The 26,953-nt window shown below is 40.0% G+C and overlaps 1 non-coding gene across 1 annotated transcript; it reads left to right on the top strand.

The window, feature by feature from the left end:
• Positions 1-2,452: 2,452 nt before the first annotated feature.
• TRNAS-ACU (transfer RNA serine (anticodon ACU)) lies at positions 2,453-2,524 on the top strand. The gene has a single exon. It is a non-coding gene; the product is annotated as a tRNA-Ser (tRNA).
• Positions 2,525-26,953: the final 24,429 nt, after the last annotated feature.

The following is a 26,953-nucleotide window of genomic DNA, read 5'->3' as shown; positions in this document are numbered from 1 at the left end:
AATCAGTTCTAATGAAGTGGATGAAACTGGAGCCTATTATACAGAGTGAAGTAAGCCAGAAAGAAAAACACCAATACAGTATACTAGATTTTATTTTTTAAATGACCATAGAGGGATATTTTTAAGGATTACATACAATAAATGAAATCCAGGAAAAATGACATGGCTCTTTGGAGAATGTCACATAGGGTACAGAAAGCTACCGAGTATTAAATCGAGACATTTCGTAATTTAAACATGGCCTGCTACCTGAGGAATCTAAGAGCCACCCTTTCAGACTTTATCTGTTATCCTAGGCTAGAGGTGCATGTCTCCCGTATGTTTCTTTATGTGGGAAGAAGGGACCTAGGGAATCACTGTTAATGTCCTGGAACTCACTCTGCTTCATCTGAGCCTCCTGAATGCCTAATATTCTTACCATTATTTAGTAAAATTTGATATTGAGTAAAACCTGAGTCATATGAATCTAGTTTGATAATCTGATCCTGTGTATTGACTCATTTCTTTGACTTCTCTTTAAGAGGTTCATTTTAGATTAAACTAATAACAATGAACTTTTCCCAAGACATTAGTGACTACCTCCAAAATATGTCATACTGATATATTCTTGACCTTGACTTCTACTTATTCATGACTGGGATTATATTTCTATTTTGGGAAAGGCATCTATAGTTTCCATTTTTATAGCTGGTTTGTTATTCCTATAGTTGTTTGAAGAGTAAATGAGCTTCTCCTGATGCACTCTGTATGATAGATCCTTTTTTCTTTTTTGCAGGTTTGTGTCATCATCTTATATCTTTGGAATCATTTTAATTCTATTTGTTGTAATTTTCCCTTCATGAGTTTTGAATTTTATTTGATTTTTCTGGTATGAAATCCTATACACAAGGTCCTTTCCAATTTTTGCTCCTATGTGTCTAGTCCAGATCTTACACTCTGCTCTTGTCTAAAGACCCTATTATATTATCTAGTTGGTATCCATGACTACATCACTTTATTCTTCTCTCTTTAGTCTTCTTTTTACCTGCCATTTTAGTCCAGTTCAGTTCAGTTGCTCAGTCGTGTCTGACTCTTTGCAACCCCATGAATCGCAGCATGCCAGGCCTCCCTGTCCATCACCAACTCCTGGAGTTCACTCAGACTCAGGTCCATTGAGTCGGTGATGTCATCCAGCCATCTTATCCTCTGTCGTCCCTTTCTCCTCCTGCCCGCAATCCCTCCCAGCATCAGAGTCTTTTCCAGTGAGTCAACTCTTTGCATGAGGTGGCCAAAGTACTGGAGTTTCAGCTTTAGCATCATTCCTTCCAAAGAACACCCAGGGCTGATCTCCTTCAGAATGGACTGGTTGGATCTCCTTGCAGTCCAAGGGACTCTCAAGAGTCTTCTCCAACACCACAGTTCAAAATTTTAAGATGCTGATAATTTGGCTTTCTTTACCTAGGGAAAAAAAATCACAGAGCTAATTTAATACAATTGATACCAGTATCCCTAACAACCATGGCAATGCCAAGTATATAAAGAATTGGCCTTCATTTTTGGCTATGTCTAATTAAAAACAAATGCCCATTGGGTATGAAGTAATTTCAAGAAACATTCACAACACTGTTCGGGAAACTGGAAGGTACAAAGTTGGTAGTCTAATGGTTGTGATAAGGACTGTACTGTGGTACAATGCCAAAGGGAGAAATGAGAGATGTAGAAAGACACTGTGGTTGAAGCAAAGAGGAATTAATTTCTTTTTAGTTGGTAAAAATAAGAAAGCTGTAATATAAGAAGAATCACTTCTGTAATGCGTCTTGATACATGGGGCTGAGTAGTGTATTAATAGTCAGGGTTCTATAGAGAAATACAACAAATAGGAGATAGATAAATAGGTAAGAATATTAAATGGGATTTTTTATAAGAAATTGACTCATGAAATTATTGAAACTGAGAAATCCCACATTGAAGCTGGAGACCCCAAAAATCTGGTAATGTAAATTCTCATTTGAGTCTGTAGGCCTGAGTACCAAGAGTGTAAATTATCAGTCCAAGAGCAGGAAACCATTGTCTCAGCTCAACAGTCATGCAGAGAGAGAATTCACTTGCATTCTCTTTTTTATTCCTTTGAGTACTCAGTGGCTTGGATGGTGCCCACCTACATTGGGGAGGTCAATCTACTTTCCTCAGTCCAGTAATCCAAGTACTAATCTCTTCCAGAAATACTCTACAGACACACCAAAAATAATGCTTGACTAAAATACCTGGGCATCTTCTGGTCCAGTCAAGTTAATACAAAAATTTAACCATTGTAAATAGAGTTTAAGGGTAGGATAGGGAAAGAGGAAGGGACAGAAAAAGCATGCCAGATTAAGAGATTAGCAGAAGCAGCTAGGAGAAAAAGACTGGATATTGAAGGGCTCTTGGGTCACTTTACTAAGTGTCACATGTATTGGTTCTTTTGGAAGAGACTTCCCTGGTGGCTCAGATGGTAAAGTGTCTGCCTACTATGCAGGAGACCCGGGTTCAATCCCTGGGTTGGGAAGATCTCCTGGAGAAGGAGATGGCAACCCACTCCAGTATTCTTGCCTGGAAAATCCCATGGACAGAAGAGCCTGGTAGGCTATAGTCCATGGGGTCGCAAAGAGTCGGACACAACTGACCGGCTTCACTTTCACTTTTGTATATGACAAGGATTACAGAGTAAAGTAAAATGTTCTGAGTATTTGAAGTCCTCATTAAATGAAAAATTCTACCTGAGAAAGTGATCACTTCTCACCAGCTCTGCTGCCATCACTTTGCTGACCAAAGTCTGTATAGTCAAAGCTTTGGTTTTTCCAGTAGTTATGTATGGATGTGAGAGTTGGATCATGAAGGCTGAGTGCTGAAGTATTGATGCTTTTGAATTGTGGTGCCAGAGAAGATTCTTGAGAGTCCCTTGGAATGCAAGGAGATTAAACCAGTCAATCCTAAAGGAAATCCACCCTGAGTATTCACTGGAAGGACTAATGCAAAGCTGAAACTCCAAAACTTTGGCTACCTGATGTGAAGAGCTGACTCATTGGAAAAAACCCTGATGCTGGGAAAGATTGAGGGCAGGAAGAGAAGGGGGGTGACAGAGGATGAAATGGTTGGATGGCATCACCAACTCAATGGACATGTGTTTGAGCAAACTCTGGGAGACATGAAAGAGAGGAAAACCCGGTGTGTTGCTATTCATGGGTGTCAAAGAGTCAGAAACAAGTTATCAGCTGAACAACAACTGATGCCGTCGTCCTGGACAAATCCCCGTCACCTCTCTCCTTGGTGTAGCTCTGAACTTGGGTCCCCATTCCTTACTTTGCTCCGTTTATGACTCCCCAGGACAGCTGGAGTAATCCTGTTAAAACTCAGCGAGATCCTGCCATGTCACCTGTGCTCAAAGTTCTTCAAAGGCCTCATCTTCCTCAGAGTAAAGGCCAAGTCCTCCTTGTGCCCCTAACGCATACTTCTGCCTTCCCCATCTCAAACCTCGTCTCTGGTATCGTGCCCTCCTTCACTCTTCGATGACAGTACTGGCCACCTTGCTGTTTCTTACTCACGCCAGACTGAAGCCTGCTTCGGGGACTTTCTCAATCACTGTCTCTACTCGTAGGCGGTCTTTCCCTAAGATGTGTGTGAGGCTCATCACCTCACTTCCTTTAGGTCTTCACTCAAGTCAGTTTCTCAGTGGGGTCTTTCCTCAACACAGAATCTAAACTTTCCACTCTCATTCCCCACCCCTCAGCCACATGTCACATCACTCTTCTCTGCTTTTATTTTTATAACTTTTAACTGATTTGATGTACTATGTATTTTATTTATTTACTTTACTTTGTGTCTCCTGGGGTAGAATGCAGACACCATGAAGGCAGGGAATCTTGTCTGCTTTGGTTATTGCTCTATCTGTCCAATACCTGGAACAGTTTCTGGCACAGTATGGATGCTAATAAATATGTCTTGGATGAATTAATGTTATTCTTTACAGAATCCCTATTGCTACATATTTTGTATGCTGAATTATGAATATAGTATTTAAGTTTTTTTGTTCATTACACAGCATGGGAAATAATTATTCAAAAAAATTCTAAGTTTTGTATTTACAAGGTTTGCTGTGCTCCATGGTATTAAAAAATGTTTCAGAGCTGGAAACTATTTCTTGAAATTTAATTACAATTTTAAAAATATTATAAGACAGAAGATATTAAATATTAAAAGGCGGCAGATTTTTTCTCCATCTTGTCTTCTGACTGGGGTGCTGATACTATAACAATTAAGAACTTCATTATTGACCAGATGGCTGAATGATCTCACTATGGACCTTTGAATTAATTTGCATTTTCATTATAACTCTGCTTCTAAATTGTATGTATTACATTTGGTCTTTTATGTTCTCTCCAAAGAATTAGAGAATTATTTCACTGAAGAATAATATATCTTGAAAGATAGAACCTAAGTAGTACGTACATTCTAAATTTTAAAAAATCCATTACTAATTTATTAACAAAATTAAAAACAAAACTGAGTAGTTTGCTGTATTTCGTTGCCTCCTGCCACTCTTCCATGTATCTCAATGAGAGAATCTCTCTTTTGGTAACCATTATTTGTTTACTAAGTAGATTTGGTGAAATTTAAAGAAAATTGCCATTTGAAAGTTAGTTTTGTCTCTAGCTTTAATTTCTAAGCAGATCTCTTAATTTAAGAAAATCCTCTGAGAACATCTCCCTAACTCCTCTACCATCTTTACAACCAAAACCATATGAAATACAAGACCAGGTGGTAGCTGCTACCTTGGGAAAAAATATTACAAGACCAGTATGGCTTAGGGGTGGTTGGACTTTCCGGTCCACTGTGCTGGAGCCATGGTCAGTGGGGAGGAAGTAGTGAATCAGAAAAGGAGACTTGGAGTTTCCTGGGAGGAAAACACTCAGGAAGAAGACCAAAGGAAATAGTACCACCTTCTCCCACCACACACACAAAGAAGATGAAGTTTGGAGTACAAGATGTTTATTAGGGATCAAGTCTTATGAGATGCAGGAGGGGTAAGTAGGATTGGCCAGAGGAAAAATTTGAACTGTGATTCGGTCCTGACAGTGCCCAGGCCAGTCTGGCACAGAGCCTGGAGGTGTGTTGCCTGTCAACCACCCATGTTAAAGTGAAATGGTTGGGCCTTTTTGTTCTGTTCCTCATTCTGTCACCAAGTGTGGCTACCCTGGGGTGATGGTCCTTCTCACACTTTCTCTTGAGCCACTCACCCTGGGGAAATCAGCTATCATTCTGTGAGATAGCCCTCTAGAAAGGGTCACTTGTAAGGTACTGTAGGACCATGTAATTAAGCTTGGAAGTGACCCTCCAAATACCCGACATAGTAGAATCTTCAGATGCAGGTGCAGCCCCAGCCAGCAGACTGATACAACCTCATGAGTGACCTTGAGCAAGAGGCACCCAGTTAAGCCATATACAAATTGATAACCTATAAGAGTCTGAGATAAATTCTTAAGCTTCTAAGTTTGATGGATAGCTTGATAGCAGCAATAGACGACTCATATAACTGTAACAAATCCTGAAGGCAGCTAGCTAGTCCTTCCCTGAAGGAGGATCTGAGTTGCACATGTTAATATTCATTATAGCCCTCTCCCCTTTTGTCCTATGTATCTACTTTTCTGTATATATTTAAGGAGCTGCTCCTCTAGGATTCTTGTGGGCCTGAAAATGGAGGTAAACAGAATTAATTCCAGCCCTGCTGCTACAGTTGATCTTAGGGCCACAATTGCTTTCTTTCCCCTGTACTATTCTTTTTAGATTTCTTGCACCATTAGCCACCACTTCTGCCGATTGTGGCTCATCTGGTAGCATTACCTAGACTGTTGTTCTTCAGCCATCCAATACCTTGATCGCCATGTTCTTCTCATACCTGCATTGCTATATCTGTCTGTTTACACTTAGCTTGGCAGAGAGTACCACAAGGTCCCTAACTGGGTCATCTGGGTCCCATAGGTATCTCTTCTAGCCCCCATTCTGTAACAGCAATTCTGTCTCTTCCTGATGATCTAATTCCTGCCAAGATGATGATTCCTTTTCTCGCCCCAAATCCCTAGACAGAAGTCATAGCTTGTAAGCTTGTATGTTTCCCTCTGATAAAATTGTCACCCTTCTGTAGATAGGAGTTTAAACCCTTCAGAGTTGCAGGGACAAGGAGCACAAAGTTCTCATGGATCTTTGATTATGATTGTAAGTTGGGCAATGAAGACTCAGTTGCTAACTGAATGTGGATAAATGATGGTGGTCCCCATGTTAGGGAGTCCCCTTAAGGGCATTTTCCCTTCTTTTTCATGTATAAAAAGGAAAAAAAAAAAGGGGGGGGAATCTGATAACTGGGATGCCTAAGTTCTTCATTCAGTTTCTCCCATAAAATTAGGTTGGGGTTGTTGTTGAGTAAAACATACAGAGGCTTGGCATAAGAGAGAAATCGGGAATCCAATTTCAGCAACCACCAATTGGCCTCAGAAAACCTGGTAGTTGGTGCTAAATTTGGGGTTTGGGGACACTTAGAACACCATGAAGCCTATCTAGCTCTACGAATAATTCCTGTCCTGATATCTGATATCAGATGCCCTAAATATCAATCCTGAGTTTGGGACAACAGCAGTTTTTTTGGGCAAACTTTTGTCACTTTAAGGGTAAACCTTAGCAAGTAGATGCTCTCTTCCTGTGAGAAGGCTTGAGAAGAGGAGCAAAAAAGCAAATCATCCACATATTATAACGAAGTAACATTTTAGGGATCTTTATGTCATCCAGTTCAGCCTTTAGAATTTGCAAAAAAATAGGGACTATTAACAGCCTTGAGGCATTACTGTCCAGGTGAATTGTTTTTCCTCCCAGGTGAAGACAAAAGGGTATTGGCTAGCTTCATCAGCTGAAATACTAAAAAAAACACACTGCATAAATCAATTATATTAAAGAATTTACTTCTGGTGGGAGTAGATGTTAGGAATGTAGGAGGGCTAGGAACAGCAGGGTGTTGAGGGATAACAATGCTGTTTATTGTCTACCGTTCAGAGGGCTTGAATAAACCATCACCCTTGGCCTTTAGGTTTTCTCACTGGTGAAATGAGAATGTTACAGGGGCCAGTAAGAGGAATCATGAAGACTTGAAACTTGTAATCTTTTATTATGAGTTTTATGCCTTGAAGGGCTTCTTCACTTATAGGATATTGATTAATTCTGGGGAGAGGTTTGTGGGGTGTATTTGAATTTTAATGGGAAGTGCACTCTGAGTTTTGCCAACATCTGTTGGAGATTTTGCCCATAAGGAAGTGGTAGGTGATTTATTAAGGTCAAATGATTAGTGTTTCCAGAATCTGCTCTAGTACCATCAGAGATGAAATAAATAAAAGATGTTAAAATGTCTTTTAATTCACCTGATTGTTTTCTTTGACAACTACTGTCAAAATCTAGAATTACTTCCCCCTTTGGGAGAATGCCAACATTGTCCTCCCTCTAAAAAATCTTGATGTAATAAATGGATAAGGGCAGAGGAACTAAGGAGAAAAGGGTGTATATCTCTCAAAGAGCCTTAAAAAAAAAGGAAATACATTCAGAGATAGGAACCTCTTGAGGTTCATCAGAAATCCCAATTATTTGAAATGAGTTAGTACTATGAAACAGAGGCTGTTTTATCGTAGTAGAGTCGAGTACCAGGAGTGTGGTTCTAGTCAGTTATAAATAGAAGAGATTCCTCCCCAATCAGCAGAAATGTTTCTCTAAACTGTTAAGAAGAAGGATTGGAAAGAGCCCCTGTATTTCCTCAGAGCCCATTCATTAAAAATTGGGAGGATACAGAAAAGGCTGGTTAGAGGGCTGAAGTTAACTAAAACTTTTAAATTTGTAACAGTCTCTAACATCCTGACTGTTTGCAATAATAACATAAACTAGGAGGATTTTGGTTTCATTTAGAAGCCTTCATTTACAGGAGTTGAAGATTAAGAATTTTATCAGTCTTCCTTGGAGGTGGCACATTTAGAGTATGATAGAATTGGCTTGCTCAGTTAACTAAATCTGGAGTGGACATAGTTTCCCATTTCATCCTAGTCCTTTTTATTAAAAGGGAAACATCCTGGTTGAGCCCATTAATAAAATGTTTGAAGCTACCCAGGTAGAATCAATATCTTAAGGAAGATCACAATTTTCATTAAAAACATTCTGAAATTGATTTTAATAATCATAGACAGATTAATCATATTTTTATGTGCAAACATGAATTTTGTTCTAATCAATAGAATTCGGAAAGCCACTAGGAATTGCTAGATGAAGTTGCCTAGAGATTGTCTAAGTTAACATCATAAGTTAACTGGCTGGTTTCCCAGTTTTAATTCTGGATACCTTTCAGAATTTTCCCCATGCTGATCCTGGCCTTCATTGACAGTCATATGAACTAGCTGATATAAGTCAGAGGAACTAGCTTTATAAGTGCAAATGACTATATTGAACTACTTGGAAAATCTGTGAGAATCTTTTATTACTTTGGGAGAATCTTTGATGGTGGTTTGCAGTTCAACTTTAGTCCAGGGAATATAAGAATTTAAGAGTCTAGCTTCTGGATCATCAGTTCAGTTCAGTTCAGTCACTCAGTCGTATTCGACTCTGTGACCCCATGAACCGCAGCACGCCAGGCCTCCCTGTCCATCACCAACTCCTGGAGTTATCAGAAGGGTTAATTTTAAAGGAAAACATTCTGACAAGTTCAGAGGAAAAGAGAGTGGGGATAGTTTCAGTAAAAAGGGGAAACTTGGTGAAATAATTAGTGTGGGGCTTGAGGTTATAGTGGACACATGGGAGTAGAAAGGATGGAGGAAGATGGAAAGGAGGGGAAGTCTTGCTATGATGAGCTGAGTAAGAGAGAAAAGATGGCACCAGAGGTGGAACCCAAGGGAAAAAAAAGCCATGGAAGAAGAGCCTGGGGTTTCAGGGGTCATTTTATCATTTGTTTGCCTCAATAAGTTTTAAAATAGTGTTTTGCAGAGGGGTAGTCTTAGATTCCTAATAAGACTGAGAAACCTCAAATTACCATTTGAAATAAGCATTCCACTCAGTTCTGGACATTTTTGAGCTATTATAATCCAATTCAGTTTTAAGGAAATTAAGCTTAGGGATTTCAGAAGTTCTCTATAATGGTATTCTAAACTGAGTTTGGTCAGGTTGCACATAAGAAAGGATTGCAGTTCTTAAACACAAAATAGGCTGGAGTCCATGTGCCGGGGGAGCCCTCATTATGTTTAGATAACTGGGATCCCATTCCCTAGAGGCCTTTCCTCTACAGTAAAGAACAATTTTCAAACAATTTATGCAGCTTACAGCACAACCAGCTCAGTTCGAACAGCTTGCAAGCCTGAATACCAGTCAGTTCAAAGGAAACAGCTTAGTTCTGGAAGAGCTAGGTCAAAGGCTTTTTCAACTAGTTTCCAAAGAATAGCCTTTCCAAAAGAGAGGTTGAATTGGCACGGTTTCATTTAAAGTAGCCCCCTTTTAAAAGAGCTAAGCTGAAGGCATTTCTAGCCAGCTTTAGTTGAAACAGTCTGATCAGACTGAAGTCTCAAACTATATCTCACATACAGAAAAAGGCCTTAGTAAGAAAGATGAAAGTTTTAAATCTGGAACAAAATGTAGAGGGTTTCAAATACAAGGAGATCATGGGATCAATTCCAAGGAAAAACATCTCTTCAAATTTCAAGGTCAGAGATAAAAAACAGTGAGCAACAATGGACTCAATTGGCGTGCCACAGCTGTTTGCTCACTAGAGCCATTGGGAGTCTTCTCTGGTCACACCAAAAGTCTTGACCTAAAACAATAGGTTGTCATATGTTACTCCAGGAAATATGGATGTATTCATGATCAGCAGAGAATTGCAGCTTGGGATCTGCAACCATGTTGAGCCACATGCAAGTTCCCCCACAGCAAGGGAATAAGAATGCTTTTTATAGAGAGGAGAAAGAAGTTGAGAGAGCTGTAGTAAATAGTCTATGGCTTTTCACTGGCTGAGTCTTTGCCAGAAAAGAAGAGGATTCTTTCATTTTCCTGTTGGACTCTGCTATTGTCATAGGGCATGAGAGCTTCAAATTCTGGTCTTCTAAATCTGTTTAGTTGAGGTTTCTGTTTATTAGTTATTTTTTAAAAATAGGTTCCATACTTTGGCTCAAGCTTTTCATAATCTCTTATCTACAGTGCTGCCTGAGGCTTTTGGACAAAAAAAGAAAAATCAAACCCTTGTCTGGAATACATTGTTCTATCTAGTCCTATGAACATAAACTAATGGTCCCTCTCAGATGGAGATGGCTCATGTAGTGAGATGCACTCCTTGAACAGTGCCATATTGGGGCTCCACATTTATGTCTCCTGTTGACAGGTTGGAAGTCCAGTAGCTCAAGTGGCTGTGATATGTGGGAGTCCATAGTGTTGTCTATGACCAGTGCATTTTCTTGGCAAAACTCTATTAGTCTTTGCCCTGCTTCATTCCTCATTCCAAGGCCAAATTTGCCTGCTACTCCAGGTGTTTCTTGATTCCTACTTTTGCATTCCAGTTCCCTATAATGAAAAGGACATCTTTTTTGGGTGTTAGTTCTAAAAGATCTTGTAGGTCTTCATAAAACCGTTCAACTTCAGTTTCTTCAGCATTACTGGTTGGGGCATAGACTTGGATAACTGTGATATTGAATGGTTTGCCTTGGAGATGAACAGAGATCATTCTGTCATTTTTGAGATTGCATCCAAGTACTGCATTTCGGACTCTTTTGTTGACCATGATGGCTACTCCATTTCTTCTGAGGGATTCCTGCCCGCAGTAATAGATGTAATGGTCATCTGAGTTAAATTCACCCATTCCAGTCCATTTTCGTTCGCTGATTCCTAGAATGTCGACGTTCACCCTTGCCATTGCTTGTTTGACCACTTCCAATTTGCCTTGATTCATGGACCTGACATTTCAGGTTCCTATGCAATATTGCTCTTTACAGCATTGGATCTTGCTTCTATCACCAGTCACATCCGCAACTTGTTTTTGCTTTGGCTCCATCCCTTCATTCTTTCTGGAGTTATTTCGCTACTGATCTCCAGTAGCATATTGGGCACCTAATGACCTGGGGACTTCCTCTTTTGGTATCCTATCATATTGCCTTTTCCTACTGTTCATGGGGTTCTCAAGGCAAGAATACTGAAGTGGCTTGCCATTCCCTTCTCCAGTGGACCACATTCTGTCAGGCCTCTCCACAATGACCTGCCCATCTTGGGTTGTCCCACAGGCATGGCTTGGTTTCATTGAGTTAGACAAGGCTGTGGTCCTAGTGTGATTAGATTGACTAGTTTTCTGTGAGTATGGTTTCAGTGTGTCTGCCCTCTGATGCCCTCTTGCAACACTTACCATCTTACTTGGGTTTCTCTTACCTTGGCGTGGGGTATCTCTTCACGGCTGCTCCAGCAAAGCACAGCCGCTGTTCCTTACCTTGGACTAGGGGTATCTCCTTACCACCACCGTTCCTGACTTTCAACGTGGGATAGCTCCTCTAGGCCCTCCTGTGCCTGTATAGCCACCACTCCTTGGGTTGCTCCTCCCGGCCGCCGGCCCTTCCAACAACACAAGAGAAGACTTTCCACATGGACATCACCAGATGGTCAACACCAAAATCAGATTGATTATATTCTTTGCAGCCAAAGATGGAGAAGCTCTATACAGTCACCAGAAACAAGACCAGGAACTGACTGTGGCTCAGATCATGAACTCCTTATTGCCAAATTCAGACTCAAATTGAAGAAAGTAGGGAAAACCACTAGACCATTCAGGTATGACCTAAATCAAATCCCTTATGATTATACAGTGGAAGTGAGAAATAGATTTAAGGGCCTAGATCTGATAGATAGAGTGCCTGATGAACTACGGAGTGAGGTTCGTGACATTGTACAGGAGACAAGGATCAAGACCTTCCCCATGGAAAAGAAATGGAAAAAAGCAAAATGGCTTCTGGGGAGGCCTTACAAATAGCTGTGAAAAGAAGAGAGGCGAAAAGCAAAGGAGAAAAGGAAAGATATAAGCATCTGAATGCAGAGTTCCAAAGAATAGCAAGAAGAGACAAGAAAGCCTTCTTCAGTGATCAATGCAAAGAAATAGAGGAAAAGAACAGAATGGGAAAGACTAGAGATCTCTTCAAGAAAATTAGAGATACCAAGGGAACATATCATGCAAAGATGGGCTCGATAAAGGACAGAAATGGTATGGATCTAAGAGAAGCAGAAGATATTAAGAAGAGGTGGCAAGAATACATGGAAGAACTGTACAAAAAAGATCTTCACGACCAAGATAATCATGATGATGTGATCACTAATCTAGAGCCAGACATCTTGGAATGTGAAGTCAAGTGGGCCTTAGAAAGCATCACTTTGAACAAAGCTAGTGGAGGTGATGGAATTCCAGTTGAGCTGTTTCAAATCCTGAAAGATGATGCTGTGAAAGTGCTGCATTCAATATGCCAGCAAGTTTGGAAAACTCAGCAGTGACCACAGGACTGGAAAAGGTCAGTTTTCATTCTAATCCCAAAGAAAGACAATGCAAAAGAATGCTCAAATTACCACACAATTGCACTCATCTCACATGCTGGCAATGTAATGCTCAATATTCTCCAAGCCAGGCTTCAGCAATACGTGAAACGTGAACTCCCTGATGTTCAAGCAGGTTTTAGAAAAGGCAGAGGAACCAGAGATCAAATTGCCAACATCCGCTGGATCATGGAAAAAACAAGAAAGTTCCAGGAAAACATCTATTTCTTCTTTATTGACTATGCCAAAGCCTTTGACTGTGTGGATCACAATAAACTGTGGAAAATTCTGAGAGAGATGGGAATACCAGACCACCTAACCTGCCTCTTGCGAAATCTGTATGCAGGTCAGGAAGCAATAGTTAGAACTGGACATGGAACAACAGACTGGTTCCAAATAGGAAAAGGAGTACGTCAAGGCTGTATATTGTCACCCTGCTTATTTAACTTACATGCAGAGTCCATCATGAGAAACGCTGGACTGGAAGAAACACAAGCTGGAATCAAGATTGCCGGGAGAAATCTCAATAACCTCAGATATGCAGATGACACCACCCTTATGGCAGAAAGTGAAGAGGAGCTAAAAAGCCTCTTGATGAAAGTGAAAGATGAGAGTGAAAAAGTTGGCTTAAAGCTCAACATTCAGAAAAGGAAGATCATGGCATCCGGTCCCATCACTTCATGGGAAATAGATGGGGAAACAGTAGAAAAATGTCAGACTTTATTTTTGGGGGCTTCAAAATCACTGCAGATGGTGACTGCAGCCATGAAATTAAAAGACGGTTACTCCTTGGAAGAAAAGTTATGACCAACCTAGATAATATATTCAAAAACAGAGACATTACTTTGCCGACTAAGGTCCGTCTAGTCAAGGCCATGGTTTTTCCTGTGATCATGTATGGATGTGAGAGTTGGACTATGAAGAAGGCTGAGTGCCGAAGAATTGATGCTTTTAAACTGCGTTGGAGAAGACTCTTGAGAGTCCCTTGGACTGCAAGGAGATCCAAACAGTCCATTCTGAAGGAGATCAACCCTGGGATTTCTTTGGAAGGAATGATGCTAAAGCTGAAACTCCAGTACTTTGGCCACCTTATGTGAAGATTTGACTCATTGGAAAAGTCTCTGATGTTGGAAGAGATTGGGGGCAGTAGGAGAAGGGGACGACCCAGGATGAGATGGCTGGATGGCATCATGGACTCGATGGACGTGCATCTGAGTGAACTCCGGGAGTTGGTGATGGACAGGGAGGCCTGGAGTGCTGCAATTCATGGGGTTGCAAAGAGCTGGACACGACTGAGCAACTGAACTGAACTTTACTGAACTGAACTGATAGTGTTGGCGCATTCATGTTCTCTTCTGACACTTCATTCATCTGTTCCTCAGGCCAACACTGAGTTGACTGATGACAGAGGCTGGCTGACATTAATTGGTTGAGTTATTTTGCCTACTTCATTGATTACTGCATCTTCTATGGCAGATATTTTTTAGTGAACCTTGACTCATGATACTTAGATCTTCATACTTTATGCCCATTTACATATGCCTATCTCATAGATAATCGACATGCTTAATCAGTCTCCTAGTCCTCAAACTTAGAGTCTTTTTCTTTCCATATCCCTGAAGTGTTAGTTGGGCTTTTACCATTGTCTATAATTCTGAATTTCTTATAACCTCACTGATTGTATCCAGAATGAATAAAAAGGTACACTGCACCTAATCTGTCCATTTAGAGGATTTTCTTTCTCCTCTAGCTCATCATTCAAGAATCATCATATAGATGTAAGAATGAGCAGAGGAGGGACACGGTGTAACAGTGGTTGATTCCAATTCTGCTTGTGCTCAGTTGCAGATCTACCATTCTCACTTTATAAAGGACTGCTTCTGAGTTCACAGTACTTTATCACTGGTAAGTTTTATAGGACTCAACTCATGATGGACAGATATAGCCATATGTTCATTTTGTGATTCATGGTCAGATATTCCATTTTTACTGAAGTCCAGTAACACATCAGGAATCATTTTTCAAAAGATGTATAATTTTATACTGCAAGTGGCAATACCTTGCCCCCAAACTTCAGGAGACCCACTTTATGAATCTTTATTTGGAACTTGCCATATGGTGTGTCTTCCCACCAGTGGTACCTCCCACACCACAAGGTGGACCAGATCTTATGGTCCATGTGAGGGCTGCTTGTACTATAGCCAAGACCTGCAGCAGAGCTCTTTCCTGCTTTGAGACTCACTTAAATCTGAGAGTCTTATCATCCTGGATATTGATGTGAAATGCACTGATTCCAAAGAAGGAAGAAGCCCACTAGCACAGTGATTCTTTATCTAAATATTACATCTTGAGCATCATGATAAGATATACATAATGTGATAATTTGTTCTTTACTTTGAAGAGGGTGTCGTGACAGACCTTGACCATTGAGCTACTAAAATTTTATGGTTGTGGTGGGTCCCTGAATCTTAATAAAGTTTATTTCCTTCCCTCTGGAGTACATGTGACTTACTGAGACCACCAATGTGCTTGTCATCTCTTCCTCATCTGGAAGGTCACCAGTAAAATGGATCAAGCAGTGCTTTGTATGATATCCAGATCATCCTACGTGCATGAAAGGAGGAAAGAGAAATGACATAGATCCAGGGCAACACTCACTCTTTGCTTACTCCCGTTTCCTCCTTTGTCTGTCAGAGGAGTTTCTTCCAGTAAACCTCTCTCATTTCTATCCCAATTTAGCATCTATTTCTCAGGGCACCTGATCTGGCACAGCTCAGTTCAGTTTAGTCACTCAGTCATATCCGACTTTACAACACCATGGGCTGCAGTATGCCAGGCTTACCAGTCCATCACCAACTCCAATAGCATGCTCTAAGTCATGTCCATTGAGTTGGTGATGCCATCCAACCATCTCATCCTCTGCCGTCCCCTTCTCCTCCTGCCTTCAATATTTCCAAGCATCAGGGGCTTTGCCAAAGAGTCAGTTCTTCACATTAGGTGGCCAAAGTATTGGAGTTCAGCTTCAGCATCAGTCCACCCAATGAATATTCAGGACTGATTTCCTTTAGGATTGACTGATTTGATCTCCTTGCAATCTAAGGGACTCTCAAGAGTCTTCCAAAGTTCAAAAGCATCAATTATTTGGTTCTCAATTTTCTTGATAGTCCAATTCTCACATCCATATGTAACTACTGGAAAAACAATAGCTTTGACTAGATAGTTCTTTGTCAGCAAAGTAATGTCTTGGCTTTCTAATATGATGTCTAGGTAGGTCATATCTTTTCATCCAAGGAGTAAGCATCTTTTAATTTCATGGATGCAGTCGCCATCTGCAGTGATTTTGCAATACAAGAAAGTAAAGTATCTCACTATTTCAACTGTTTCTTCATCTATTTGCCATGAAGTGGTGGGACCAGATGCCATGATCTTCATTTTTTGAATGTTCAGTTTTAAGCCAGCTTTTTCATTCACCTCTTTCACTTTCATCAAGAGGCTCTTTAGTTCCTCTTCACTTTCTACCATAAGAGTGGTATCATCTGTGTATCTGAGGTTATTGATATTTCTCCTGACAATCCTGATTCCAGCTTGTGCTTCACCCAACCTGGCATTTTACATGATGTACTCTGCATAGAAGTTATATAAGCAGGGTGACAATACACAGCCTTGGCATACTCTTTTCCCAATTTGGAACCAGTTTAATGTTCCATGTCCAGTTCTAATTGTTGCTTCTTGACATGCATACAGATTTCTGAGGAGGCAGATCAGATGGTCTGGTATTCCCATCTCTTGAGGAATTTTCCACAATTTGTTGTGATCTACAAAGTCAAAGGCTTTGGTATAATCAGTAGAGCAGAAGCAGATGTTTTTCTGGAATTCTCTTGCTTTTTCTATTATCTAACGGATGTTGGAAATTTGATCTCTGGTTCCTCTCTCTTTTCTAAATCTGGCTTGAACACCTGGAATTTCATAGTTCATGTATTGCTGAAGCCTGGCTTGGAGAATTTTGAGCATTACCTTGCTAGCATGTGAGATGAGTGCAACTGTGCGGTAGTTTGAAAATTCTTTGGTATTGCCTTTCTTAGAGATTGGAATGAAATCCAATCAAGGACAGGACTCAAGGACTGGGCCTTTTCCAGTCCTGTGGCCACTAATTTTTCCAAATTTGCTGACATACTGAGTGTAGCACTTGCACAGCATCATCTTTTAGGATTTGAAATTGCTCAACTGGAATTCCACCACCTCCACTAGCTTTGTTCTGGTGATGCTTCGTAAGGCACACATGACTTCACATTCTAGGATGTGTGACTCTAGGTGAGCGATCATACCATCGTGGTTATCTGGGTCATGAAGATTCTTTTGTACCGTTCTTCTGTGTATTCTTGCCACCTCTTCTTAATATCTTCTGCTTCTGTTAGGTCCATACCATTTCTCTCCTTTATTGTGCCCATCTTTGCATGAAATGTTCCCTTGGTATCACTAATTTTCTTGAAGAGATCTCTAGTCTTTCCCATTATATTGTTTTCCCCTGTTTCTTTGCGTTGATCACTGAGGAAGGCTTTCTTATCTCTCCTTGATATTCTTTGGAACTCTACATTCAAATGGGTATATCTTTCCTTTTCTCCTTTGCCTTTCACTTCTCTTCTTTTGTCAGTATTTGTAAGGCCTCCTCAGACAACCATTCTGCCATTTTGCATTTCTTTTTCTTAGGGATGGTCTTTATCCCTGCCTCCTATCAATGTCACAAACTTCCATCCATAGTTCTTCAGGCAGTCTATCAGATCTAATCCCTTGCATCTATTTGTCACTTCCACTGTATAATCATAAGGGATTTGGTTTAGGTCATACCTGAATAGTCTAGTGGTTTTCCCTACTTCCTTCAATTTCAGTCTGAATTTGGCAAAAAGCAGCTAATGATCTGATTGATCCTCAGTCAGCTCCCAGTCTTGTTTTTCCTGACTGTATAGTGTTTCTCCATCTTTGGCTGCAAAGAATATAATCAATCTGATTTCAGTATTGACCATCTGGTGAAGTCCGTGTGTAGAGTCTTCTCTTGTGTTGTTGGAAGAGGGTGTTTGCTATGACCAGTGCATTTTCCTGGAAAAACTCTGTTAGCCTTTACCCTGCTTCATTTTGTACTCCAAGGCCAAACTTGCCTGTTACTCCAAGTATCTGACTTCCTACCTTTGCATTCCAGTCCCATATGATGATAAGGACATCTTTTTTGGGGGGTGTTAGTTCTAGAAGGTCTTGTAGGTCTTCACAGAACCTTTCAACTTCAGCTTCTTCAGCATTACTGGTTGGGGCATAGACTTTGATTACTGTGATATCGAATGGTTTGCCTTGGAAATGAACAGAGATCTTTCTGTCATTTGAGACTGCACCCAAGTATTGCATTTCAGATTCTTTTGTTGAGTGTGAGGGCTACTCTATTTCTTCTAAGGGATTCTTGCCCACAGTGTAGATATAATGGTCATCTGAGATACATTTGTCCTTTCCAGTCCATTTTACTTCACTGATTTCTAAAATGTCGATGTTCATTCTTGCCATCACCTATTTGACCACTTCTAATTTACCTTGAACTCATGGATGTAACATTCCTGTTTCCTATGCAATATTGCTCTTTACAGCATCAGACTTTACTGTCATCACCAGTCCCATCCACAACTGGGCATTGTTTTCACTTGGCTCAATCTCTTCATTCTTTCTGGGGTTAATTCTCCACACTTATCCAGTAGCATTTTGGGCATCTACTGACCTGGGGAGTTCATCTTTCAGTGTCATATATTTTTGCCTTTTCATGCTGTTCACTGCATTCTCAAGGCAGCAATACTGAAGTGGTTTGCCATTCCCTTCTCCAGTGGACCACGTTTGTGAGAACACTCTATCATGACCCGTCCGTCTTGGTGGCCCTACACGGCATGGCTCATAGCATGATCAGATGCATGTCCCCACTGTTCCAGAGATTCCTTGACTTTTAAGTTCTCCAGGTATGGATGCCAACTCTGACCTTTGGTGTGACTGTCCTTAAAATGTCTGCATACATCTTATTTTCTACAAGTGACAGTTGTCTGAGTAGATGATCATAGATTCCTTTAGGGAAGGAGTGGAGGGATCATTATTGTGTAAACTTGATGTAGTTTGCAAGATCCTCCCCTCTAAGAAAGCAACCACTTCTTCAGTCATTGTGTTATGTGCCTAAGAAACAGTTCAAGTCTGAAAAATGAATTAAGAATTGTAACTTTTCATTGGGACAACAGTTTTCAGCCCTCTGATTGTTCATGCTTGAATTCCTCTGCTATTACAAGTTGAAAGGCATCCTTGTTGGCTACATACTCCTTTCATACCTGGATTTCAATAGGCTGTCACTCACCCTTTGCTGCACAATATCTTTCTTTAGAGCATCAGTGGCACTTAGAGACAGTCGTCTAATTGTGTTAGTTCAGTTAAGTTCAGTCGCTCAATCGTGTCCGAGTCTTTGTGACCCCATGAATCGCAGCACGCCAGGCCTCCCTGTCCATCACCAACTCCCGAAGTTCACTCAGACTCACGTCCATCGAGTCAGTGATACCATCCAGCCACCTCATCCTCTGTCATCCCTTTCTCCTCCTGCCCCCAATGCCTCCCAGCGTCAGAGTCTTTTCCAATGAGTCAACTCTTCGCATGAGGTGGCCAAAGTACTGGAGTTTCAGCTTTAGCATCATTCCTTCCAAAGAAATCCCAGGGCTGATCTTCAGAATGGACTGGTTGGATCTCCTTGCAGTCCAAGGGACTCTCAAGAGTCTTCTCCAACACCACAGTTCAAAAGCATCAATTCTTTGGTGCTCAGCCTTCTTCACAGTCCAACTCTCACATCCATACATGACCACTGGAAAAACCATAACCTTGACTAGACGGAGCTTAGTCAGCAAAGTAATGTCTCTGCTTTTGAATATGCTATCTCGGTTGGTCATAACTTTCCTTTCAAGGAGTAAGTGTCTTTTAATTTCATGGCTGCAGTCACCATCTGCAGTGATTTTGGAGCCCCAAAAAATAAAGTCTGCCACTGTTTCCCCATCTATTTGCCATGAAGCAATGGGACTGGATGCCATGATCTTCGTTTTCTGAATGTTGAGCTTTAAGCCAACTTTTTCACTCTCCTCTTTCACTTTCATCAAGAGGCTTTTTAGTTCCTCTTCCCTTTCTGCCATAAGGGTGGTGTCATCTGCATATCTGAGGTTATTGATATTTCTCCCAGCAATCTTGATTCCAGCTTGTGCTTCTTCCAGTCCAGCATTTCTCATGATGTACTCTGCATATTAGTTAAATAAGAAGGGTGGTAATATACAGCATTGATGTACTCCTTTTCCTACTTGGAACCAGTCTGTTCCATGTCCAGTTCTAACTGTTGCTTCCTGGCCTGCATACAGATTTCTCAAGAGGCAGGTCAGGTGGTCTGGTATTCCCATCTCTTTCAGAATTTTCCACAGTTTATTGTGATCCACACAGTGAAAGGCTTTGGCATATAGCTGCTATAATTTTAAGCGCAAGCCTAATCTGGTAGCCCAGTCATTAAAACTTTCATTCATTGTGAATTAGGTGGGTGAACCAGTGCATGGGGGACAGGCTATCAGGTATTTGAAGCATACAGAATAAATAGTATTTATAATACAATTAGATGACTACAATTAGATGACTGAGTGTCATACCAGAGGGTGGGCTATTTCTGAGAAAGAAGGTTTTCCTGCAATTATTTTAAGTATTAAAAAAGATACAACAATTTATATACCAGGCTGGAAAGGAGGTCAACCAAATACATGTACTTGTATGTTAATCTATTTAAAGAGCTTTTTTGGTAAGATGTTTCTTTTCCAGAACAATTTCTAAGGACTTACTCTACACTCCTTGAAGTTAGTGAGAACATTGACTGGTGCTTTAAGATTGTTGATTCATTCTTTCAGTTGGCATTTATTCAAAAATTAATTTTGTGTATCTACTAAATGGTGGACATTAAGCTGACCACTATGAATATACAATTGATTGGGACAGTCCCTGCCTTCATCGAAGGGAAGATAATGAAAGCTTAAAGTTGTAGTATATTTGACTGTACCGTGTAGTAATGCATGGGAACAAAAAGTACAGTAAGACCTTTTTGATGTTTTGTTTAAATCACTTGTAGTAATATCTGTACTTGCAAAAACTGAATTTGGCTTACAAAACTTGAATGGTTCCTTAACAGTATTTACTCATCTTTCCCTTTTTCTTACTTGTCCTTTCCAGTTTCCTTCTGAGTTCTTTTAGCTTTTCTTAAGAAACACAAAATCTGCTTATAGAGAAATACACCAACCTAGTCGGACATGACTGAGAAACTTCACTTTCACTTTTCACTTTCATGCATTGGAGAAGGAAATGGCAACCCACTCCAGTGTTCTTGCCTGGAGAATCCCAGGGACGGGGGAGCCTGTTGGGCTGCCGTCCATGGGGTCGCATAGAGTCAGACATGACTGAGGTGACTTAGCAGCAGCAGCAGCAGGTACACACTATCACATAAACAAAAAACAAAGTAACCAAATGGAGAGGATTTAGTAACTGCTTCTGATTTAACTATTTACTGGACTGTTGTGATCTTTAGGAGAATATGCATGCAAACATTTCAAGAGCTGGGTACATCTAGTGGGGAAGTGTTGTAATGGGGAGGGGGCAGATTCTGATTTTGTTTTCTGAGATGCACCTAGAGGTATTAAGAATTAAAAAGTGTTCAAAAGAAATTGTACAGATATATCATCATTTGTAGTCTAAGAAACACCCTCTTCCTAATTGAGGCTGAGGACTTTATGCATGGGACACAGTATTTGAAATGTGGAAGGGCAACGGCTCTACCATATGCACAGACTGGTCATCCTTGCAGCCAGGACAGAGATGCTATTATCCAGACTGGCATCACAGCAGATGGCCAGGGCTAGCAGTGGAAGCAAGTCTTATTAGGGATTTTACAAAATGACTCTGACCTAGCCAGAATCAGAAATACCTAATTCCCATTTCACTGTGATTTGTGATCTAAAACTTTGCATAAAAATTGCATCAATTGCTTCAACACTAAGGAATTATTAAGAGCTTTTTGTTAATATATGTAAAGCACTTCTTGTGGAGTACATGTAGGATTTATTTCTTTTTTTCTTATCAAATATGACCTATATTTAATAAAATCTATTTCTCCTCCAGTTGTGGACCACGGATGCAATACTTGCACAATGCAGTGTAATGTGGCTGGCAGCTGCCAAGGGCCATAAATAACGCACCTCAGTAAAGCACTGTGATCAGGTTGCCTGTTGCATATGGGCTTCTGGGAGCCAGTCTGACACCAGCTGCAGGCTATTTCTACTCAGTGGTTCAGTGTACTGAAAACAAGATGCCAAGATTTCCTTGGGCAAACCAACAGGTCAAAGCTAGGCTCTGTCACCAAAAGTCATTATTTATTATGAAAGTGTAATGAACAAAAAAAAAAGAAACAGAGAGAAGAGAACACTAGTTAACAAACATGTACATCATTTCAGAAATTAATATTATCCTAGTTATCAAAGTTTTATGAAAGGATTTTATGTTCTCCTTTAAGATTTTGAAAATAGCTTGTGTCAATTGTCTCAGGTAGTGAGGGCAAAACTGGGTCCATATTTGACCCCTATCTGAATTCACAAAAATTCTAAGACAACTCATATAAGGGCAAAAAAACAAAGTTATTTTTTTTCTTTTGTTATCATTATTATCAGATATTATTAGACATTATTATAAGAGCTAATAATTGGTATTAGAAAGTACACAATGTAAAAATATCACAACATATTGAGGACAAACTTTGTGAAACCAATTCTTCTGATATTTTGAGTCTTACTTTGGAGTCAGCATGCTGCTGCTGCTGCTGCTGCTGCTACGTCGCTTCAGTCGTGTCCGACTCTGTGCGACCCCAGAGATGGCAGCCCACCAGGCTCCCCCATCCCTGGGATTCTCCAGGCAAGAACACTGGAGTGGGTTGCCATTTCCTTCTCCAATGCGTGAAAGTGAAAAGTGAAAGTGAAGTCGTTCAGTCGTGTCCAACTCTTAGCGACCCCATGGACTGCAGCCCACCAGGCTCCTTCATCCATGGGATTTTCCAGGCAGGAGTACTGAAGCGGGTTGCCATTTCCTTCTCCAGGAGTCAAGATAGTCATCAATTATAAGATTCATAGTTGTGAGGTATGATTTTCTCTCCTTTTTTGATCGCTTGGTTAACCTGGTTGGGGAAAAAACTGTTTACGAAATGTGATGGTGACTTGACATTTCTGCAACATACTCCCTTTGGGAAAGATGGCTATATTTTTGTATGTGAAAAGTGACTTCCTTTAAAATGATAATATTACATTGAAGGAAGAAAATTCACACTTTTTCATAACTTTTAAATGATCACTCTCCTAAGCATTTAAGAAGTAGATTATTAAAAGGGTTGTTATATAAATATGCTTTTCACACCTTTCTGGTTTACTGGAAGTATTTTTATTATGTGTTCAAGTATTTTCTGTTTCAGTTAATCATTAGAAGATGTAAGGAAGTTTTTTTGTTTTTTGTGTGTGATTTTATCTGGCGGGAGCTTTAAAATATGAACATTATAAATGATGTGATAGGACTTCCACTATCTGAACTGTTCTGGAGAGAGAGTAATCAAGGTATTAGATAGTCTGGAATCCTTAAAATAATTTTTCACGATCTCACTTTTATGTTTCTACTTTCAAAATATCTTCAACCTCTTCCATTAGACAAAGTCTTCTGTCTTGCTCTGGCTTCAGCCCCGATTTGTTTTGACTTGTGCCTCTCTCCTGCTGCCCTACGTTCATTTCCCTTTGGCCTCATCCCTAATTCCAACTCTATCTTAACCCTTGGTCTTCTATCTCCCTTTCTGGCCTCAATCACAATCCAAAAATTTTCAGAATTAAGCAGACATCAAAAATGCTGGGCAACTAAGATTGAGAGTATCTCCTTTATCCTTGCTTTAAAATTAAGCCAGTAGAACTTGAGCAAAAGGAAAAGAACATTTATTTTTTGTCCAATGTGTATGCCATTTTTATCCATTTTCATGTCACCTTCCTCAAATATAGTGAAAAATTCATACTGCTCTTAGAAAAACAGCTGCGAAATACTGTTTCAATTTTTCTACCTGTTAAATTTGAAATCCAAGTTATTTGAGTTTCAACTGAAATGATAAATAACCTCAAGCATACAATTATTTATAAGTGAGTATTTTGTGGTTGTCATGTTGTTTGGAGGCTATTAACTGCAAATCATTCTTTGACTTTCTTGTAATATATTAGTGAACTGCTGCAGTATGAACTAATTAAAACAATTTTGTTTTAAACTGTAACGTAGGTAAAATTTTAATTCTCACAAGAAAGACATAGTGGCAAATCAAATTTTTCCAGAATTAATTAAATATGAATTCCTCAAAAATGATAATAGATCATTTTTCAAAAGATTGTATGACCCAGTTGTTTAGAAACCTAGATATATATTTAGAGATAACTGTGATACTAGGAATTGAAGTAGTCATGTATGGATGTGAGAGTTGGATTGTGAAGAAAGCTGAGCACTGAAGAATTGATGCTTTAGAACTGTGGTGTTGGAGAAGACTCTTGAGAGTCCCTTGGACTGCAAGGAGATCCAACCAGTCCATCCTAAAGGAGATCAGTCCTGGGTGTTCATTGGAAGGACTGATGCTAAAGCTGAAACTCCAATATTTTGGCCACCTCATGTGAAGAGTTGACTCATCGGAAAAGACTCTGATGCTGGGAGGGACTGGGGGCAGGAGGAAAGGGGACAACAGAGGATGAGATGACTGAATGGCATCACCGACATGAGTTTGAGTGAACTCCGGGAGTTGGTGATGGACAGGGAGGCCTAGGGTGCTGCAATTCATGAGGTCACAAAGAGTTGGACACGACTGAGCAACTGAACTGAACTGGTGGTTAATTAAAAAACAAAACATCAGTGTTGCCATAAAAATCTTAAGAATCAAAAGGTGAGGACTTTCGTTTGAAAAATATTTACTATGAGTATTAATAGCTTTTATTTATCATTGTATGTTTCTAGGCTGTGTTTATAGATGGTATATTTATAGGCTCTGATGTGAATGAGGTAAAATGACACCCCAATTGTGGGCTAACCTTTTAGAATATGTATTACTTAATTCTTATTCTTAAATGTCACAACAGTTGATCATTTACCCTACTGACATTTTATTAACATTTACAGTCATTTATTTAAAAAAAGGTTTTATTTTGTTGTTCCTTCAACCACGAAGCAAAGATTTATTCTGATGGCTCTTTTTCTAGAAGGAAATGACAATCCACTCCAGTACTATTGCCTGGAAAATCCCATGGACAGAGGAGCCTGGTAGGCTACAGTCCATGGGGTCGCAAAGAGTTGGACACGACTGAGCGACTTCACGTTTCACGTGAGTCCTGTACATCAGGCCACAATGTGGCTGAGGAGACTAGATAAATCCAGGATTTCACTGTAATTTTTAGGTTCTTTTAAAACTCCTCCCACCTCAGCTGCCTGTTACTGAAATATTCAAACCATGCTTTGCATGGTGGTCACTCAGAGTCCTGATTTAAGTTAAAGCCAAGCTGGTGTAATAATGGCAAAAATTAATATAAAGTATGCCTACATCATTTTGAATTTATCATAGAAATGGGATATACTAGCCAACCACTAACATATTTTTTTCCTGATGCATCATGCCGAAAGGGTCAAATTTGCATATGATAAAAGAACAGGAGGCTAATTACAGAATCCATGATCTTTTGATTTTCTGGATCCTAAAGTCACACCAGTGTGGCAACTATCCATTTGGTAATGTGACCACAGGGGCACTGGAAAGTCTTGCATATGTGGTATGTATTTGTCATGTTCACGAGCACCTGTATCTTATGGCTGAAGGGTTCCATTGATGTCAGCTTCTAATGAATGCAGGAAGAGTAGGAGAAACTGAGCATTGTGGGTAGACTCATGTTTTGGAGCCAGACAGAACAAGTTCTCTGGCTCTAATTCCTTAGACATGACTTTTCTAGTCTTGATTTGATTAACTGTGAATTAGGAATAACTGCATCTTACAAGGCTAATACTAAATGAGATAATTCAGGGAAAGTGCATAGTACAGTACTGTGCCTATAGTAAATATTAAGTAAATATGAATTGTTATTACTAGTAATATTATATTGATATAATATTATATGTTTCTACTTTAAATATAGCATGAGTTTTCTTAGGTAATAATACTCCTAATTATATTGTCTAGACTCCAGGTATGGAAACACACCTCCTTATCTCACAATAGGAATTCAGGGATATTTTTAAAAGTAACTATGATGCAGGTTTTAGGGCCAACTTGTTCAATATTTAGTTGAAACATATACAAGAATATGTATGTATTTCTTAATCATTATATAAAATCTATATAAGTATTTACTGTCAGATAGGAGTGGAGGGAAATTTCTTCAGTGACTTTCAAAGTGTGGTTTTGTTGCCAGCCAAAATCTTGGCCTTTTCTGCCCACTGAAGCTGAATGAAAAATACAGAGACAGAGTTTGGAGGAAATAGAAAGATGGCTTTTATTTTCAGCCAGCAGAGAGGAGAACCCAGTGGGCTCATGCCTTAAGAACTGGGTCTCCCCTTCATGAGGAGTCTAGGGGCTCACATAAGGCAAGGGCTCACAGTCAGGAGTCGGTGATGAGGAACAAAGGTGATAGGAACTTGATTTCTTCCTCTTGGATTATTTCAAAGACAGTAAAACTGGCATCAGTAACCCAGTAATTGAGTCTGGCAGTTAGGTGGCTCTGCCTTCATTCTGATACGTAACTACAAGGGGAAGGGTGTTGTAAGGATAAACACCAGATAGGAGATGTATCTGGGCTTCCCTGGTAGCTCAGCTGGTAAAGAATCTGCCTGCAATGCAGGAGACCCCAGTTCGATTCCTGGGTCAGAGAAGATCCCCTGGAGGAGGGCATGGCAACCCACTCCAGTCTTCTTGCCTGGAGAATCCTCATGGACAAAGGAATCTGACAGGTTACAGTCCATGAGGTTGCAAAGAGTTGAACAGGACTGAGCGACTAAGCACAGAGGATGCATTTAGCATAGAATCAAAGGAGAAAATGTGAACTGGAGCTCCTGCTGAATTAGGGGGCAGAAAAGCAAACTTCAGTTACAGACACGCAAAGTTAGGAACAGTTAAAGTAAACAACAACAACAACAACAAGCAATGTTCACGGCTACGCACTGATCTCTTTATCTTCTTAGTTCTCAGGAAAGGGAAAGAGAAAAACTCATTCCTCTTTTTTTCCTTTTCACTTCAACAGTTTCAAGATCGGCAGCA

The sequence above is a fragment of the Capricornis sumatraensis genome, chromosome 3 (genome assembly GCF_032405125.1).
Source record: "Capricornis sumatraensis isolate serow.1 chromosome 3, serow.2, whole genome shotgun sequence".
NCBI lineage: Eukaryota > Metazoa > Chordata > Mammalia > Artiodactyla > Bovidae > Capricornis > Capricornis sumatraensis.
The sequence above is the reverse complement of the archived record's forward strand: the minus strand, read 5'-3'. Positions and strand labels throughout refer to the sequence as shown.